We start from the raw sequence: 20,312 nt of genomic DNA, 5'->3' as shown, positions 1-20,312 counted from the left end.
CCTGAGGCCAAATGACTAGTAAATGGTAGAACCAGGATCAATCACTTTACTTTTAACCACTGTGCTATTGCCTCCCCTAAATGTAATGTTTTGTCTCATAAATCCTAATCCATCTCAGCCTCAAATATGAACTTTTCTGTGTCCCTGTATATCCATTTAGAATGATTCCCTTGCACTGAAGAAGAGGGGTCAGAACAGAGTCCAGTGGTTGGCAATGGGTGGCCTGTGGGTTTGTATGGGTTATGACCCGGAGACAGATACTTAATTAAGTCCTATGATTGCTTCTCTTTGAAATTGGATAGTGGTTCTTTTTTTGTTTGTTTGGTTGGGTTTTTTTTGAGTAATAGTTCTTGTCCATTATCTACCAGAGGAAAATTTTTTGGGAGAGAGGGAACCTCCAGGAGACGAAGGGGGATTAACTAGATTTGTACTTTGCATCCGACATACCTATAAAGGGATTTGTACATCTACAAGGGATTATGGTTTTTTTGCCAGGTTTATAATTATGGTATTATGAGGATTGATGTTTTACATGGAACTTCTGAACCTTTAAAAATAGGGCAATGAGAGGAATAAATTTATTTGCTGAAGATGAATATAATGGGCTCATTAAGGGAATACATTTTTGTATTTTATAGTCCAAATAGAAAAAAAAGCTTTTGTATATAAATATAACCCAATAAAAATAAATCTGTGGAGTGGTTAAGGATATCATAATAGAGAATATTTTAACCATAGAAATGGCCCATCTGGACAAGTATGTTCCTTTTTTTTTATTATTATTATTATTCTTAGTCAAATAATTTTTTCATCAGTTCTTTTATTAGTCAGGAATGAATGTACTTGTCTCTTGAAATAGTTTTTTGCCTTTGTTATGATAGCTTTGAGCTTTGTCCTTCAATTTCTTCAACTGTAGGTAGTAAACATTATATCACATTGTAAATCTTCATTAATATGATTACAGGATATATTGTTCGGTTTCAAATGGGATGGAATGATTGAGAAGATGGAAAATAAAAAGCAGCACTGTATTCGTGGGATCTCTTTGGTCACAAGTAACAAATTCACTTGAGCTAGCTTAAATAAAAATAATTATAATAAGGATACAGGTGTGTCTTAGGACCCCAAAGGCAAGGATGAAGTGGCCCTGGGGAATGAACAGGACATAGAGATGAGCGAGGAAACTCTCTTATCAGTGTTCACTACAAGCATATGTGTGATACAAATCCCTCTAAGAGAAGAAAGCTGGCAGAGACGGAAAGTAGAAATCTGTGCAGTATATCACTTTACACTTGAGCATAAGATTTAATAATAGCTCCATTGTCTTCTTTGTGAAATCATACTTATTACGTAAAATTCTAACAGTTATAAGCAAAGTAAAAATTGTCTAAACTTCTGATAATCAAAAATTCTCTAAATTTCTGATAACTATTTTGATAAGTGTCCTAGACATTTATTGGGACATCCAGGAACATGTCCACAGCTGTGCATGGTTTTTTAACCTGTTTTATTCACTCAGAAGTATATCATGGGTATTTTTTCATATCAGTAAATAGACTTTCATTATTTTCAGTGTCTGTATAGTTTATTTAACACATGTCCTATTTGTGAACCTTTAGAGCATTTATTTTTTTCCCTTATAAATATAAGCAATGCTATGGATATACATCTTTCTGCCCACACAATTATCTACTTTGAATAACTTCTCAGAATTAGGATGGCCAAATCAGAGTATACTATTTTACATGCTGACGTAATTGCTACATCATGAGATATATCTATAATATTAGCTATTATCAGTCTTTTGTAAAGATGTCAATTTGACAGGTGAAAAATAATCTGAATTTTCTAAAGTTGTATTTTTTTATTTGTAGTATAGTCGAGTATCTTTTCATGTGTTTATTGCTATTCTGTTATGGAAAGTTTATTAATTTGCTTTGTCCATTTTGAGGGGAGAACTAATTTCCTTAGTCATTTTTAAAACATTTTTGCATCATAAAGGATAGTAACCTTTTATAAGTTTTATGTATAGTTCATGTAGTTTCTTATTTTATCTTTGACCAAAATAATGATGTTTGTTCTTTTTTAAATTTGTTTTTGCCATTCATATATTTGAGACTTAAAAAATGCAGCCAGCCAAATGTCTTAATTCTTTATAGTTTCAGATTTTGATGTTATGATGTCATATTTAAAAAGGCTGTTTCTATCCCTATATTATAAAACTATTAATCTGTATCTTCTTCTTGTATTCATTTGAGTCTTTTTTGAGGTTTTTATCCCCACCAGTAGAAAGAGATCTGGATTTTTTCTTCCTTCTAAATAGCAAAGCAACACCATTTATTAATTAGACTCACGTACCTACCAAGATCTGATTACATGTGCTTGGTCTATTTCATGTGGATACTTTGTTCTATATCTGGTTGTTTATTCTGTTTCATTGATTGATATGAATGTTCTCACTCAGACTTCTGTTTATTAACTCTGGCTGGCTAATTTTGTTGATTTCTACAATTGATGATGATGCTTCTCTGCTTTAAATTTGGTATCCATGGAATAAAGTGTTAAGTGATTAGTATTCAGTGCCTCAGAGATGAAGTAGGAACAGTTGAAGCAAGAGGTACTACTCACAGACATGTTAAAGGAACCAAGTAGGAAAACGAACAAGACAAGAACTCATGTAAACGAATATGCAGTTCCTGAGATTTTTGTTTTAAACAGTGGTGGGGGCAGGGAAGAGGATATATATATTTGGTCTTTGTTTAAATTCAGAGCCATTCAGCGTTCCTACCAGAGAGAAGAAAATGTGTTTTGCCTCTTTGCCAACAGTAACATAATTTTGGTCTTCGAAATAAGTGTCTTGGGACCTCAATTCCCTGTTGGTAAAAAAAATTCCCAGCCCATGCATTGCAGCGGAAATTCATTGTTTCCTGAGTTATTTCCTTTCATGCTTAGTGTGGGGAAAATGACCAAATGTATAGATTGAGTTTTTTTTTTTTCTTCCAAAACCTGACGTCTATAACATTACTTGATTCTGATAGTTTTTATTATTGTTGTAGGTATTGCTGAAGGCTTCTCAGATGCTTCAGGATATCTTCAGGGAAATCAGCTCAATAAACTGAGAATTTAGGTGAGTCTTTTTTTAAAAAAATTTCATTCTTATCAATTGGCCACTCCCTTCCTCCCCGCATTGGAAAAATTTTTAAAAAGTGTTAAAACATCACTTACACTGTCTTGTTTGGTTTCAACCATGGTTCTATGAAGCAGGAGTATACCTGCCTGGTCTTATTACTTCCATTTCAGTTTGATTTTCCACCTGATAGTTTAGTGGGTTGATGGTGGTGGCCTAGAAGAGGGGGTGAGTAGCAGGTTTTTTGCTTTATTGCATGAATTCTCATTCATTCACATTTGTTTGCTTCATAAACATATTTTTAAGTGCTGGATAAGGAATTAATGTAGAAACTTTTAGTAGTCTTTGCACTGGAACTGCTTTGTGGTTCCCAGAGCTCTCCAGGGATGGCACATAGTTGCTCTAGCAGGAGATAAAGTAAACTTTGGTTATAGATTATTGGTTTCCCCTTTGGTTATCCTGGTTGCGGCTGCATGATCTCAAGTGTGTATGAGATAACCAGTGCAGGGGAAAAGGCCATCTTCTGTAGATCTTGGGTATGCCTCGACTGAAGTCTGACAGATGAAAAAGGATTGGTTTATGCTCTTACTCTTAAAACCTGTATCGTGGCAAACCAGACGTATCAGTTCTGTTCTTGACCAGCTACACAACTAGAGATGGGTTAGTTAATCTCTGCTTGTCTCCATGGTCTTATTGTTAAATGTAGTGGCTGGTCCAGCCTAGTTGTTCTCACACTTTTAGATTATGTGAATAGGAAAAAGATTTTTTCAAGACCAATTTTTGCTCTGTTTTGGGGCTATATATAAACATAATTGGTAATTATTAAAGTTGGATGAGTATGTGAGGGCTCATTAAGTATTTTATGCCATTTTATTTTGCATTTAGAATTTTCCATAATTAAAAGATTTATTTTCAAAATATAACTACCATCCACTCACATCATTTTATGAGAAGAAATATTTTAATACTAAAATCGTAAATTGGTCTTTAGATTGTATATATTTAGCATTATGAAAATGCTTTTCATTTCCTGACTCTCATTTCTCTGCTGACAGGTGACTATTAGCCATCAATAAGTAAGCACTGGCCTGAGGACTTGGGAAATTTTGGGGTGTATGATTGTTAAGGGCTCTTCAGCCTCTGAAACTGTATCATTCCTTTGAAGCAAGAAAGAAATATACTCCAGTTATATATTGGCTCTTTCCAGAAAATGCCATGACAGCTAGCATGCGCAAATTAAGAGAGGTTAAAGGTCAAACAGAAGGCTAGGGATTGGTCTGTTGGGAAACTCAAATAAAAGTGGCTCATTCATGTGAAAGTTAAATGTATCTGTGAGCCTGCCTGTGGTGTGGGGATGTTGAGAGCTAGGGGTGTGCCCGGTTAAATGTTTAACTCCAGGAGACCACTGCCAATACCAAGTACAAAGGAATGTAAGACTGGAGCGTAGGCGTTTAGGGCACAGCCAAGAATTCTTAGCTGAGGGCAGTGGGATCAAATATCCACAGGATATATGGCAGAGTAAAGGAACTTTCCTGCCCTGGGATCCTCTGGGCGCCCTGGCGTGGATGTAGTACTTCGAGGACCTGCAGAAGGCACTAGATGGTCTGAGTTGGTTGAAGGACCTGGGCAGAATGGACAGGAAGCACATTAGATACACACCTTTCCCACGTTTTCAGACCTAAAAGGAGTGTGCCAGGTGGATTCCTATGCTATGGGTCTGTATTGAATGGAAACTAGACTTACCATTTCCTTCTTCTTGGGGTATGGGGATGTATTATAAGGGGTAGGGTAGGTGGAGGACAGAGGAAATAATGGGCTGAATTATTAGGACAGTGAAATGATGTGAGGAAGGAACAGCAATATCACCTATTTCAAAATAATCCCGGCTGCTTCTGGAAGTTCTGTGAAGTTATACCATGGTCTACATTGATTGGAATATGGTAGTTCAGTGCTGTAGACATCCTCCCTGGGTGATTTCTGGCTTTTGTTTGTTTTAACTTGCTTGTATTCTGGGAAATACAAATTTGACAGACTTATCTGGTTGTTTTCCCTCTGTCAATCAACTCTAGGTTAACTGCCTGATTTATATGCTTCAGTTGGATTGCTCCAACCCGCAGGTTATTTATTTCACTGCTCTTTTTTTTAGGAAGAAGCTATATCAAACAACAACAGAAATATTTGTCTTAAAAAATATAGGAATATGAGAGATTACCTGAAGTCTTAACATTTCCAAAAGTGTCTAAAGCCATGAATAAATGCTAGCAGAAGCTTTTGTTTTGACATAAACCAGAGGAAAGAGAATTGCTTTAAGGGATGTGGGCCAGCCCAAGTCTGAATAAAATTTAATGAATGAACACTGTAATCAATCAGTCATATTCTGAGCCTTTCAAAAGGCCAGATCATGCTGAGTGAGATCTTGTAGGGATGAACAATTAAAAATTTGAGACAGTCATACTTCAGGGGAATAAACATGATGCTTTAAAGTGTTACGGGTCTGTCTATGACTGTGTGTGTGTGTGTGTGTGTGCGTGTGTGTATGTGTGAATGAGTAGATGAGGATGGGGGCATATGATAAATGATTTGTTTCGAATTTTACTTAATGACTCATAGTGTATTCCAGATTTGAGAATAAATGCAATATTCTGAACTTATCTCCATTTTCCCTGCAGGCTTGTAAAGAAAATATTTAAAAAACAATTTTAAATGAAAAACATTGTTTTTGGCTCTCTGGGAATTTTTAGTTCCCACTGCTGTTTAGGGAGGCTATTGAATCTGTAAAATTCAAAGCAGGATCTACATAGCTATTTGTCATTCTGCATCAATCATTTAAGGCAATGACGTCAGTAAAAGATAAGTTGTTCCTATGCTTTTCTTCATTAAAAATGTAATCCGTTATACACTTTTGTCTTCCTGCCATGCTCCATTAGCTGGATTCTTTGGATTACTCTGTTGGTTGACTAGGCACAGCCACGTGCCCCTCACTGCTGGCTCCCTGGGTGGCTGGGAGCCCTAATTACTATCATCTCCTTGATCAAGGTTCCAGGACGTATGCTGGGGTCTTTTCTCTGCTGCCTGTGCTTAGTAAATGTTTCAGAACAACAGCAATTTCCAGATTTTTTTTCAGAACTGAATTTACTAATCTCCGGGTATTGTAGAATGTGTTGTGTCTTTAAGCTTTTTGGCTAATTATGCTTATCAGTTAATTTCTTTTAATGCTAAGACGCCCTTCTAAAGAACTCAAGATTTGAGCCTTGTTTAAGAATTGATTGGATTTCATGGACTCAAAGGCTCTGGAATACTTGTGCCTGCATTTAACTATTCTACTATGGAGTGTGAATCTTTAAAAATCTTCTTTTTTTTTTTTTGGTCATGAAGTCTCATTTTCTGAAGACCTAGAATGATCATCAAAGCCATTCTCTTCTGTTTACAACAAATCAGAATCGGACAGCTTTCTAGAACCATGAAATGACTAGTGTACTTGTAGAGTTTAAATGGGACTTTACTAAGATTAAAAGATTAAACACACCGTAAGGTCAGCTACAATGGTCTCAATGCACCACCATGAGGCCTAGTAAAAAGTTGAGTAGAATCCTACTGCTATGATCTAAATAATGGTTTTATAGAGGATCTTCTATTTTAAAAAATTTCAGTCAAAGTAATATATGCAAATGGCTAAAAATAGAAAACATTACAGAACAGCTTATAATGAAAAGCAACATGTGTTACCCTACCTCCTTCACTTAGTCTTGCTTCTCAAAGCAACTACCTTTTTTTTTTCCTGTAGGTCATCTTTGTTGCTTTTGTGGGGATTTCCGCATGTATAAATACTCTTGCATCACCGTTTTTCACTTTATTGGTTTTAAGGGCGATGTCTCGATACCTGGTTGTGATCGCTGATTAGCTAGCTCTGACCATCCTCGAATTCCTTCCTCCCAACACGGACTCATGCTTTTACTCCTTTCGTTTGTCCCTCAGATGACATATGCAGCCTCCTCTTGTTCTGTGTCCTAGAAACACTATTTCTTGTCTGCCATCCTCTCCATTTTGGGCAGCTGTACCATTAGTTTTATATATGCATAGTCAGTAATATTTACATTCTGTACTTTAACTCAGTAAGAGCTTCCATAATTTATCTATAACTTGATTTTGAATGTTAAAACCAAGAAGCAGCATTTAATCTGTTACAATTAGGTAGCTACAGTTCACCTGGCAGCCAAATTGTGTGGTGGGATTACATTCCTTCCTCTCTGAGCCTGATATCCTCACACTTTAGCCTCTCCGTGGAGCATGTTGGAATGGATTCTTCTTTTCACAGGACACCAGGTGTCTTGAATACAGCCTCAAGTTCTCCTAAACTGTCTTCCCATGTTTCCTAGGAATGTGCTTTATTTTTGAAGTTCTCACCCCCACAGTCCCCTATCCTCTACCTTCAGCCAGAATAATTTGATCTGAATGTGTGCCGTCTGTCTCTAAGCAAGTGCTGATGGCCAGGAAAAGCTTGTTACTACTGTTGGAAGAATAGCTTCAGGCTCTGATGTCTCTGAGGGACAGCAGCCTGATCTTTGAAATTACCCATCATTTACTGAGGACCTGATATGTTAGGCACCTCTGTACTTAAGGGCTGGTGTCTGTTGAAATTTGCACACCAGCCCCATGGAACAGATGTTGTTGTTGACATTTTGTACACCAAACGTTGAGATCTATATGAGAGGCCTCCAAGGCCTCTACTGGGAAGTGCTTCTTAGATCCCGGTGTGGGCTGGGGGCATGGTGTCAACTATGGTCTCATAGGTCATAAAAGACTTCTGTCTCCAGAAGGTCTTACACATTTTTCTCAACAGACTTCCATCCTCCTCCAGAAAACTGCTGCTGCCCTAGGACAACCAGCTCTGCTTGATTCCCAGCCTCATCCTTGCTGTGGCTGCGCCATGTGGCCAGGAGCTCATTTTATAGAATTCTGTGACTGGCAGCAGCAGTATCCTTACCCACTTAATGTTCCTTTTGTGAATTTGGAGTGAGAAATAGGTCTGCTTACTCAGCCCTGCTGGTAAGTTGGAAAGGTGCTTTGTCAATGGTGGTTGTTGATCTAGGTATTTTCTTAGATTCCCGAAGTATGTGTGTGAGTCAGGCACATTTGATTATCTTAGTATAGAGTGTGTTTTGATAATTATTTTAGAAGGTTGGAAAAAGTAAACAAGTAAAACAGTAAAGTTTTACTTTTAACACTTCATTTCTCTCATGAACACAGTGGTCTGCATAAATCTTCTGGTATAACTGTATTCAGCACATTACTATTATAATAGTGACCAGGTGGATGGCAGGTGACCTGGGCATGTGGGTCCCTCACACAATATTGGTGTTCTTCCCTCTCCCGGCTGCTCCCTCCTCACTATGCAGACCCCAGGTGAAGTTTTTGCAGTGGAACCAGCGGTCTCTCCATGAATATGCTATCATTGAGTTGGTGGCTGTGGATGGAGTTCCTCCTCGTTACCTCTGTTAGGTCAAGGTGACAGCATTCACATGCACTGCCTCAGTGCAAATACTGCTTAGTCTTCAAACATCTGACCTATTTATGTCTGTTCACCCAAGTAAGTATTGATGAAAGGGAAATCTTCAGAATGGGCCTCACTTAGGGAAGCAAGATCTGGCCTTAGGGAAGTTGGACTTAATAGAGAGGGGTCAGTATTTACCTTGTTGCAGTGGTGACTAAGGGTAATTTCTCACATTTAAATGAAATGATAAGCAATACCCTACTATCATCTTACAATGATTAATTCTGACTTGGCAATTTTTAATTTTATATTAATTGATTGCAAGGATAGGAAAGAGTGCTGAGTAGAAAAGTAATCTGTGTGAGATATTTTTTATTCCATTATATAAACATCACTAATTGTCACAGTTATACAATTCCAATGACACTTGGGCCAAACGTATCTGAGATGGACAAATCTGTTAGGACAGTTTCAATCTTGGTCAAAGTTTTATCGCACACCTATAAATGTGGCTTCTAGAAGACCGGGATAGAACCCAACCCTTCAAGAGAAGAAAATAAAGTTTAAAAAGGCTTTTTTATTACCAGATCCTAAATGTTCCCCAAATACATTATATATTCTTCCATTTATTTACCTCTAAGGAGTAAAGAATGACTCAATCTCCCCTGCAGGAGAACTTTAGCTCCAGGCGTCCGTGTTGTCCAGGACGCTCAGTTTATTCTGCTGTCCCTTTGGGAAATTTGATACAGGCACAGGAGATGAGCTGTGTGAAAGTGAGGCTCTTGTCTCTGTTGGCCACTCTTTTCAGAAATTTGGATTCAGAGGAAGCACAGGAAAAAAAAAAAAACTGGCACTGGAGGATATGACATGGACCTTGTTCTGTTTTGTCTACACATTTCCAGAAAGACCACAGTACAGACATGTCTATGACAAATGAGCAGAACGGAGTCAGTTCAGAGGAAGAAGGGGATGTTTCTAACGTGATGCTCGAAAGTAGCATTTATTTTGGGATTAGTTGATGTAAGTTTTGCTGCTTATAGTGGATAAGACTGTAAACCACAGTGGGTTAAACAAGATAGAAGTTTGTTTCCTATTACCGACAGTGAAAGTCTGAAATGGGCTGTTTAGGGCTAGCAGGGACTCAGGTTCCTTCCAGGATGAGTACATTTTCATACCTTACTCGGGAGTGAACTTCTAAATTAAGAGCTTAGAGCAGAAATCCCTTACAGGCAAAATTACCTTTGAACATCCCTTGGGAAGGTGTCACATTAGACATGGGTTATCCTGTCTCCCTGTCAGATTGGTACAACGGGCTTTTCTCCCAGCTTTGAAATAGCTTGCTGCTAAGTAGTTAGCTCCCGTGTTTAAGTATCATGTTGTAAACAATAGAAGTGTTCTCAGCATCCAGATAGGACCCCAAGAGGTACTTAGAAACTGAGCAAGCCCAGAGAACTGTAAATTCTTACATTCCCCCCATGGTCATTCTGAGACTTCCAAGATCACTGAGAGGAATGGGAGAGAAACTGCCTGCCAGAAAAAAGTATGATTTATACATACTTTTTTATTATGGAGACTTTCAAACATATCCACAAGTGAAGGGAATTGTCTAGTGAGCTGTGTGCTCATCACCCAGGTTCAATAAGGATTAATTCTTAACCAGTCTTATTTCATTTATACCCTTCTTTCTCCCACCAATTACTTTGAAGTACATCTTTGCTATTTTATTTTTCCTCTGTCAGTATTTCAATTTGTTTTTCTAAAAGGTAAGATTTAAAAAAACTTATCTATTATTCCTTATCACACCAAAACCAAAAATTACCAATACTTCTTTAATATCATTAAATATCAAATTACTGTTCAAATTTCCTCAATTGTTTTATGGTATTTTTTTAAGTTCCTTTGAATTAGGATCCAAGTAAAGTTTACACATTGTAATTGAATGATGTGTCTCTAATTTACTTTTTTTTTTTTTTTTTTAGGCGAGGCAACCTTGATTGACCTCACAGATTACAAGGACCTTGTCAGTTTACAATCCCTTATTTTTTATTTTTTCCGACTACAGCACCTGGTCTTCCAAGGTGATCTCCCATCCAAGTACTAACCAGGCCCGACCCTGCTTAGTTTCCGAGATCAGACAGGATTGGGCTTGTTCAGGGTGGCAAGGCGGTAGACTCTAATTTCCTTTTAATCTGTAGGTTCCCCTTCCATCATTCTCACCCACATCCCTACCTTGTGATTTGTTTTTTGAAGAAACTAGGTTGTTTGTCCTTTTAGAGCAGAGATTCTCAAATGGAGATGATCACCTTCCTTCATCTAGAGACATTTGGCAATGTCTGGAGACATTTTTTGTTGTCACAACTGGAGAACACTACTGGCAGTGTGTTAGGTAGTAGGTAGACATCAAAGGTGGCTGCTCAAGAGTGCTGTCCTACAATACACAGGATAGCCCTGCATAATAAAGGGTTACCTGTCCCAAATGCCAGTAGTGCTGAGGTTGAGAAACTGTGCTACAGTTTTACAGTCTGGATTCTCAAGATTGCTTTTTGGTGACTTTTGACATGTTCCTCTGTTTCTTGTGCTTTCTATGATCTGTTAGTTAAAACTCAAGTTTTAGTCAGATTCAGATCTAGGTTTTTTGTGTCCCCTGCCCCTCTCTGCCCCAAAACTATATACATCGTAGGCAAGCTGTTTATTTTCATTAAGAAATACATAGTGAGTGGTGGTCTCTGCAATATTACTGGTCATTGATGACTGTTGCCTATATTCTTTAATTCATTAGTGACTGCAAAATAGTGATATTCCAGTTCTCTCATTCCTTATTTATATACAATAATACTTACATGAAAGTAAATTTACCTCAACTATTTATTTACCCTGAGCTTCAAATAGGAAAGTCAGGATAAGTGTTTGTTACTTTCCCTTTATTTTCAAAACAAAAAGTTCTCTAGCAGTGTCTTCTAAAGTGATCACTGAGGTTTTACTAATTTATTTTTTGGCTTGTTTCTTTTTTCAGTGTAAATGTAATTGATGCGTAGCAATTTAATATTCTTATTGCTACTCATATTTTCCCATATTTACCAGTGGAAACTAATTTAGGTTGACCAGTGGACACTAATTCCTGAGTCCTTTTGACATGACTTGTACCTTTGTATTTTTCTTTGTGATACACCAACATATTACAGACTTATACATTTTTTACTCCAGACTTAGAGTCACCACTCCTTTAAGGGGCCCTGGTTCCTTTTGAGTATTTAGAAGGCACAATGTAGAAATTAGGAATGTTTATTGCTACTTAATTTATCATTGTTTCTTATCAGTGCACCAAACTAGGGAATATGTGTATATATGCTCGTGTGTGTGTGTGTGTGTGTGTGTGTGTGTGTGTGTGTGGAGAGAGAGAGAAAACTGATCATTAGTTTATACTAATACTTCCAAGTGAAGTTCAGGTATATGGTACTGGGTTTTTACTTCACCAGCTTTGTCTGTATTCTTTCATCCACCCAGAATCTCAGTTTGATTATACTCTTTTTTCTTTCTGTTATCTGCGTTATCTCTGGTTACAGAAACACAACTGTTTTAAAAATATTTGGTATAGTTCTTCTCTGTGATTGTGCCACCAACTGTATACATAGTTAGGTTCATTGGTTTCATTTTATTTTCTGTTTTCAGAGATTCCCACTTTCAATTTAAATAATTTTGCACAATATTGCCAAAGTTTCAAAGCCTCCTCTATAATATAAGGCATATCAGAGCATTTTGCTTTTACCCTAGTCCCCTCTCTATCCTGTTTCCTCCCTCCCCATATGTAGCAATTGAAAAAAATATATGGTTTATCCTTGAACCCTTTTTTAAATACGTAAGCAAATGTGAGTGTGCTTTCATATTTATATCTCCTTGCCTTCTTAGGGAAACAATAGTATGCTTACGTACATCCTTCTACTTTGCTTTTTTCACTTACTCTCTCCTGGCTCCTTTCATAGTGGTGGGTAGAGGTAATCCTCATCCCGTGACACAGCTGCATCATCCTCCACTGTGAGGATTTGCTTGAACTTATTCAGCCTGCCCTTTTGGTAGACATTTGGATGTTTTCCATCTTTTAGTATTAGAAATAGTGCTGTAGAGAATAGCCTTGGGCACTCTTAAAATCATTTTTTAACCTCATGAAAGTTAAATGTATGTATGATATGACTCCTTTTGTGAAGAGAAAGAAGGATGTCTGCCAGCTGTTGAGATGGAACAGAGCTTTGGAGCAGGAAAGGGAAAGGGAGAGTGAGAGAGGGGAGAAGAGCATTTCAGTGGAGTAGACGTTATGTCTTCAAGTGGAATAAAATAGGGCTTAGGAAGGTTGGTTAGATCCAGGTTTCCATGACCTGCATTGTCAGGCCAAGGGCTGTGGATTTCACACTCCAGGCCAGGAGTCAGAAATCTTTTCCGGTAAAGGACCAGATTGTGAATATTTTTAGGCTTCCATCTGTGTTGCAACTACTCAACTCTGCTGTTAGAGAGCAAAAAGCAGCCATAGACAATTTATAAATAAATGAATATATTGCTGTGTTTCCTACTAAAACTAGATTTATGGACACTGAAATTTGAGTTTTCTAATTTTCATTTATGAAATATAATCTTTTTGATTACTTTCTCCTCAATGATTTAAAAATGTAAACATCATTCTTAGCCTGTGGCCCTTAGTTTGCCAAACTCTGCTCTGGGCTTTTGGGAGCCACAGAAAATCCTTGAACACAGGAAAGACGCGCTCAAAAGGATTATCGACAGTGATTTAAAAAGGGCTTTGTCAGAGGGAAGGAGCCCACCTTCAAGAGGCTCTTAATGGCCATGTAGATACAGTCGAAGGTGGCTATGGTAATAGAAGTGAATTTCTTCTTTTTTTGTCTTTACTACCTGAGATTGGAGAATTATTGGAAAGCATATAAGGGAAGCATTATATTATTTGGTGTGGAATTTATATATACATATATTTAAATTTATTTAAATTAGTTTCAAGTATACAGGGAATTTATATTTCTATAAATGGTGCTCTATAATTTTCAACAAGTTATACACAAATAGAGAGCCAAACCCACCATCTTACACTGTGAACTTGGGCAAATTGTCTCATTCTTTTCTGCCTCCTCCTCTTCCTCTCACCCTCATCCCCCATCAGGAAACTCAGTATTGAGCCTCATTTGAACGGCAAACCTTTTATATCAGCTGGCTTGTACATCTTGTTTTCTACGTTTGCAGGCTAACTGTTGAAAAAACAGTATTTTGTTTATGAGAGGAAAATCAAAGATGATATCAATGAAAAATGCATTTTCATAAAACGGAAATTATTAAAGCAACTTTTAAAATGTCACTGCAGATTTCACGCAGACAAGAAAGAGCTGAATACATTAGAAAGTAGGTCAAGTTATCTCATGTTTATGAATGAGGTAAATTATAGTGTAGGTTTAGGTTTATAAAATTGTGTGATGCTATAGTTTATATGAATTACCCTAGCCCAAATGATATTATACCAAAATATAATTAAAATAAATTGAGTTTGTTTCTTTGTCTTTTGTGGCTTAAATACTTTATACCTAATATTTTATGAATTTAATAAACTAGTAAAAGTGATGAGCTTCTTGTTATTGCTCACATTTCCTGTATTAGATACAAAATCTGCTCGAGGGAGTTAAAGCTGAAGTAGATTTAATCCAGGGGGTGAGAGCTTCCAGAATCCTTAGGATGTTTGAAAGAGTAGGCTACTGGCTGAGCCTCCAGGAGACCCCCACCCCCACAACCATTTTCTCTTACCAGAATTGTGAAAGCTGCTGTGGTAAGCTATTGAATTAGGAAGCAAATACTTGAGCTGTTAGCTCCCCCACTACTCCTCCTGTGAAGAGAAATTGCTTCTCCTGGATGCCCAGGCACTCTGCCCCCACACCCCCACCTCCACCCACTGCCACTTGGTTCCAATTCACAGTCCCCTTTGAGCCTGTCTCATTGGTAAAGTTTAAGTCACATGGGGCACCATAGCAACAAAGTTGACTGGACAGTATGTAATGTTTAGCTCTCCAGCCTTTCCATGCTACAAGTGAGCGAACTCACTGCGTTTGCCTCAGTTTCCAGTTTTAGTAAATACTGCTTCATATATGCATGCTACCACAGCTCCACATTTGAATAACAGAATATCAGAATTTCCCTTCCTTAGATACATGTGATACATTTCAATAGACTTGTATAGTGACAATAATTGGTGTAACGCCAGTGTTACTAGTTACCTAGTATTAGTTAGTAGTGTCACTGATGACTTAGGGAACCTAGTAAGTCAACATTTGTGATTTCAAAAAGATCTTTTTTTAAAATTTGGATTATTGTAATACTAAGAAAGGAATCCCTGTGGTTTAACAATAAAAAGTTCATCGATGGTGGAATCCAGACCTAGAAAACATATTTTCCCCACAAAGACTGGAAAGTCAAAATATTTTTCTGATCATTCATTAGTTAAGCATTTATCGTGCTAATTGAAGTGTAAAGTCGGCGATAAAGCGTTTGTTCACCGTGACATTGCCAGCTAATTTCAGCTAATTTCCTCACTATCAGATTCTTCTAGGAGTGTTTCAGTGGACATTCCCTTTCTGTCTGGATAGGCACAGTCATTCACAAGTGAGTAACTGGAAGTGGTACTTCAAACAGAAGTTCATTGATTTTGAAACTGAGCAAGTCCTAATCCCACCACTTACCAGATTTATAAATTTTGGCAAAATTTATATTTCTGTACCTCTGTCTTTTCCTAAATAGAAAGGAGTTAACAGTCCCTGCATCGTAGCCTTTGTCTTAAGATGATGCTCAGCACAGGCCAGGCACGTAGCCAGTGCTCCGTGGTGGGCTGTGACTACTGTTGGTATGGTAGCACCGCCATCAGTGACTGGAGGGTTCTCCATCCTTTTCTCATGTTCTGACAAGTTTTCCATGTGTTTAGGCTACTTGTGTTTTTTTCACAGCAGTAGCTTTCTCGCCCATGGTCCTGGATCCCTTGGAGATTGCTTCTGTGTGTGTGTGTGTGTGTGTGTGTGTGTGCGCGCGTGTGTGTGCGTGTGCGTGTGCGCGCGCGCGCAGACTTTCTCTTGCCCTTCAAACATCCTTGAGTTCCTCTTATACTTTCTCTTCCCTCCGAGGAAAAGATTTCTCTTAATGCTTAATAGGCTACAGTGCTGTCATGGGGTCACAGAAGTCATAGTAGCTTTTTATTTGTCATCCAGACATCAAGACCTCCTTCTGAGGCTTGAACGGCTGATGGCAGCCTGCCCTCGTCACCCCTCCTTCCTAATTAGATTACTGATTCCATTTCAGTGATGGTTTTAAGCTAAAATGGCCTTAATCCCATTGCCTTTGCATATTTTTTTCTTGACTCCATCTCTTCTTTGACTTTCCAGTGCTACCTAAAGTAAAATGGGTGACAGTCATTGGGAGCATTTTGGCCTATATTCAGCAGGCCTCCAGAATGGCAGTAACTTAGTGAAGTTTTAGGGAAAATGTAAGGAATAATAAAAGGTTCGAAAGATCCTTCCAGATCGTTATGTGCCAGGTGAGCTTCTATAGGTGTTCCCTGTTTAGTTTTTACCTATAATTTGGTCCTTATTCCCTAGGGTTTGTTTGACCCCTATGTGGAGCATAGCTGACTCCCCCTGGCCCCTGCTCCTGTGTGTATGTGTTTCTGGGTAGGTCCACTATCCTACTTATGGGCAATGGACCCCATACATTAAATATGGTGGAATCGAGTCATGCTGTGGCATGTGACAGAACCACTGCCTGCATGACTGTGAGCAAGTATATTTTCCTTCTTTCTCTTTAGTATCTAACCTCAAGGTCTTTAACCTTAAGCTGCTAATAATTCTGCGTGGATCTCTGACATTTTTGTTAAGCCTTTGCCAAGGATTCGAGTCATATCTCTAATACTTCTGTATGTTTGAAAATTTGAGTTTATGTTAAATATTAAGTTGATCTACCCTCCATCTAATCGACTCATTTATTTATTCTACAGACATTTATCGAACATCTGCAAAGTGCTAGGTATTCAGTTGGATGTTAGGAGCATTGTTGTCAGTGAGATAGAAATGGAAAACATTGTACTATTGTTGGCACAGAGGGTTTAAGAAAGTTGATAAGAAGATTTTGTGGTAGCAAGTAAAGGATTTAGGCTTTTTTTTTCCCCCTAAGAATAGTGGGTATCCATTAAAGAATTTAGGCTGAGTGGGATGTAGTCAGATGTGAACTTTAGGAAGACCCTTTCTTGGCTGAGATGTGGAGTGTGTATCTACGGGCAGTGAGAATAGATGTGGGGAGCCCTACTGTGGAGCTGTTGCAGTAATTTGGGCAGGAGACTATGGTATCCTAGAGTAGGAGAAGAGGACAGATTTGAGAGATACTTATGAGTTAAAGTTGTTAGAACCTGGGAATTCAGGAGAGGCTCATGTCAAGATGATTCTCCCACTTCTGGTTAGCAGTTGGGTGGATGGATGTTGGTGCCACTGAGATGAACTCAGGAAGGGGAGCAGGTTTGGGAGGGGCGGTTGCAGGGAAGAAAGGATGAGTTCATTTTTGAATAAGATGAATTTGATATGCTTGTGGAAGATCTTCAGGAGATATGGTGTAGACTTAGATAGGGAGCACAGGGGATAGGCCTGGCTTTTGTCTGCAAATCTAGTGAATGCAGATCCTGAGAGCAGGTGAGATCCACCAGGTAAGCGTATGGAGGAGGAAGAGAAGATGGACTGGGAGAGAACTCAAGGACCATGAGGTTTAAGCAAGGAAGAGAGCCTGTGGTGGAGGCTGAGAAGGAGGGGTCAGACAGATTGAGTGAGTCCACTAGGGTGGCTACTGCTGTCCAGTGCTGCGTGGACAGGCAAGGACTAGAAAGGACATGAGTAACCTTGGCAGTGCTGGGCAGAAGCCAAATGAGGAACAAAGTGAGTAATTAGAGGTCTGTCAGTGTAGAGAGCTCTTGCAGGGACTGTGGCTGTGTGGGAGAGGACAGAGGCCCTGCAGTAGGCTGGAAGTTTTGTGGGTTTGCAAGGGGCGGCATGGGAGGTTATTTTGCTTTAGGTGTGGGTGAAGAGTTAGTAGTGAGGAATGCTCCTCCTGCGTGTCCTTCCTTGTCATACTTATGGCTCTTTTATGCATCCTTTAAAAAAAAAAATGTGCATTTCTGTTTAAAGACACCCTATTTAATATATATTGCTCATTAACATTGAACTCAATGGCCAACAGCACAATAACTCACGCCCGAATGAAGCTTATCTAACAACGTGCTTGTTTTCTCCATAAGGCACATCACAGCCTTCCTGTGCTTAGGAACACTAGACAACTCTGTGCTTGGGACCATTTTAGACAGCTAAATTCCCCCCAGAAAACACAAAAATGATGAAATCATGACACTAAGTAGACTACAAAAAGGGCACTTGTTTATAGTCAGAGCTGAAACAAAAAGGCAAAACATCGTTGTCTTGGACCTCAGCTGGACACGTGTATATCAGGTGACTGAAATCTTTCGCCACTCTGCATGTATTCACAAATAACCAGGAAAAAAATCTGGGAAAGCACTATGAGTATTAATTTTGTGGTTATAAATAAATTTTAGTACGTGAATTTGCACACATGGAATCTGTAAATAATGAAGATTGACTTTGTATATTCACATATATTACTACTGGTAAACACAGACAGTTATGTTTGTATGGATGTCTGTCTGTCTACCCATCCCTCTTGAAAACCATAAATTCACACCAATACTTCAAATTCCATTTTAATACCATGGAGTTCCTTTTAGTTTTTTGTTTGTTTGTTTGTTTTTTTGTTTGGGGCCACCATGGTACCCCTTCTAATACCTCTTGCTGGCATCTACCTTACTTACTCTTTCTCACCTAATGACTAAAGGAAGGCTAGGGGCAAGAAGGGGAGGGGTGTGATTACATCTTATGATCACATTTATAGTCTATTCTCCAATTTAAAATAGGATGATGTTAAAATATTTATAACACCTCCTTGTCTTCTAATAATCTGAAATAATGCAGGTATCATCAAATTTGAGGGAAAAAATTCAAAGTCGATGAAGTGCAGGAATTCAAAACCAACTTGTACTATTGACTTATGGCAGTGCCATGCCGTCTGGTAAAGAGAAACATCTTGTTCTGTTTTAGGCTCAGGTGCAAATGGTGGGGTCACAAGTTGTGCCAGAGTCTCAGAGGTACATTGTGCTTGGAAATCTGCTCTCCCCAGACTCTTGGAGGCGTCTGCCTCCCTCAGTATACAGCGAGTTCCCGGAAGGCAAGGGACTGTGTCCGGCTCATTCAATACTGTGTCACTAGAGCCTGGCATATGAAGTGATTTGTGAACATTTATGACTTTATTTGTGCACATCCCACTCAAGTGTGAAGGCCTCTCTTTGTCTTGTAATGCTCTTGCCTCTTTCTCTTCAGTTTCTCTAGACTCTCTCGTCTCTCTCCTTCCTGCAGGAAGCCTTCCAGGCTCTCACTGACCAGAGGGATCAGTCTTGAGTTTCTGAAGGCTCTGGAGAGTTTTGACACTAGTAGCTAAGCAGCAGCTTTGGAGCTGAACAGAACTGTGTTGGATTCCCAGCTCTATCGCTTACTAGCCACGTGGTTAGGAGCAACTTGCAGAACTTTCCTCCAACAGTTTAATAATCTATAAAATGGAGATGAACAATGCCTGCCTCACATGATTTTTGGGAGGATTAAATGAGGCAGCATTTTGAAGAGACTTAACTAGTGCCTGTACTTAGTCAATGTTAGCAAAGATGTCAATGGTGAATGACTATTAATCTGAGTGTGTCATGATCTGTTCCAGAAAGTAGGCCCTTTCCCCAACTTGATGATAAACTCCAAATTGGGGTAGAAATTTCCTGTCCTCCTTCTTGATTGTATCTAACCATGCCCCCCACCCCCCAAACACACACACACATACACACTCGTCCACCTGCCCCTCTCCAGTCTAGCCCTCAGTGCTATGCAAGCGGTAGGTATTAGGTATCTGTTGACTTGACATTGACCATCCTCCTTCGCTCTAAGAGCTCTCCACCAGGACATAATCTTGCTAGTAGAAAATGTGAACAACTAACCCATGGTCACAGAGCTAATGAGTAGCAAAGCCGGGATTTGAGTTCCTTTTGTCAGAGTGCTGGGAAATGCTGATTATTTTTTTCAATCTTTCTTCATTTTTTGATTGTGAATCAATATTCTGTATAACGTGGTCGATGTCATGGTCTGCTGCCGCTAGGAATTGTTGTTTTCCATGCTTTCTCCTCGGTCCCTGTTGGACGCTTAGGCTTTCCTTAGACAAAGTGGCTGCATGATTACCCTTTGTTTTTATCCTTGAAAATGATGGCAGTGAATGCCAAGAAGTTCTTAAAACACATTGCTGATCTGGTTGTCTTCCATCCTTTGGTGTTTATGGTAAGACCTTTTAGTAACCGGATTGGATTTTTTTAAAAAAGTGATCCCAATCTTTTTGGCACCAGAGACTAGTGCTCCTATGAGAATCTAATGCCTGATGATCCGAGGTGGAGCTGAGGCAGTGATGCTAGTGCTGGGGAGCGGCTGCAAATACAGATGAAGCTTCGCTCGCTGGCCCGCCACTCACCTTCTGCTGTGAGGCCCAGTTCCTCATAGGCCACAGACTGGTACCTGTCCGTAGCCC

The 20,312-nt window shown here is 38.9% G+C and overlaps 1 protein-coding gene and 1 pseudogene across 1 annotated transcript in view; one reads left to right on the top strand and one right to left on the bottom strand.

Annotated features, from left to right (window-relative positions):
- TLN2 (talin 2) overlaps positions 1 to 20,312 on the top strand; it is a 340,255-nt gene that overhangs the window by 99,136 nt on the left and 220,807 nt on the right. Inside the window, exon 2 of the mRNA XM_023532579.1 lies at positions 3,057 to 3,127. The gene's annotated coding sequence lies outside the window, so the exon portion shown is untranslated. The remainder of the gene's footprint in view (positions 1 to 3,056; positions 3,128 to 20,312) is intronic.
- LOC111742077 lies at positions 10,672 to 10,790 on the bottom strand (annotated as a pseudogene).

Source organism: Pteropus vampyrus, unplaced genomic scaffold (genome assembly GCF_000151845.1).
Source record: "Pteropus vampyrus isolate Shadow unplaced genomic scaffold, Pvam_2.0 Scaffold85, whole genome shotgun sequence".
In the NCBI taxonomy this organism is placed as follows: Eukaryota; Metazoa; Chordata; class Mammalia; order Chiroptera; family Pteropodidae; genus Pteropus; species Pteropus vampyrus.
The sequence above is the reverse complement of the archived record's forward strand: the minus strand, read 5'-3'. Positions and strand labels throughout refer to the sequence as shown.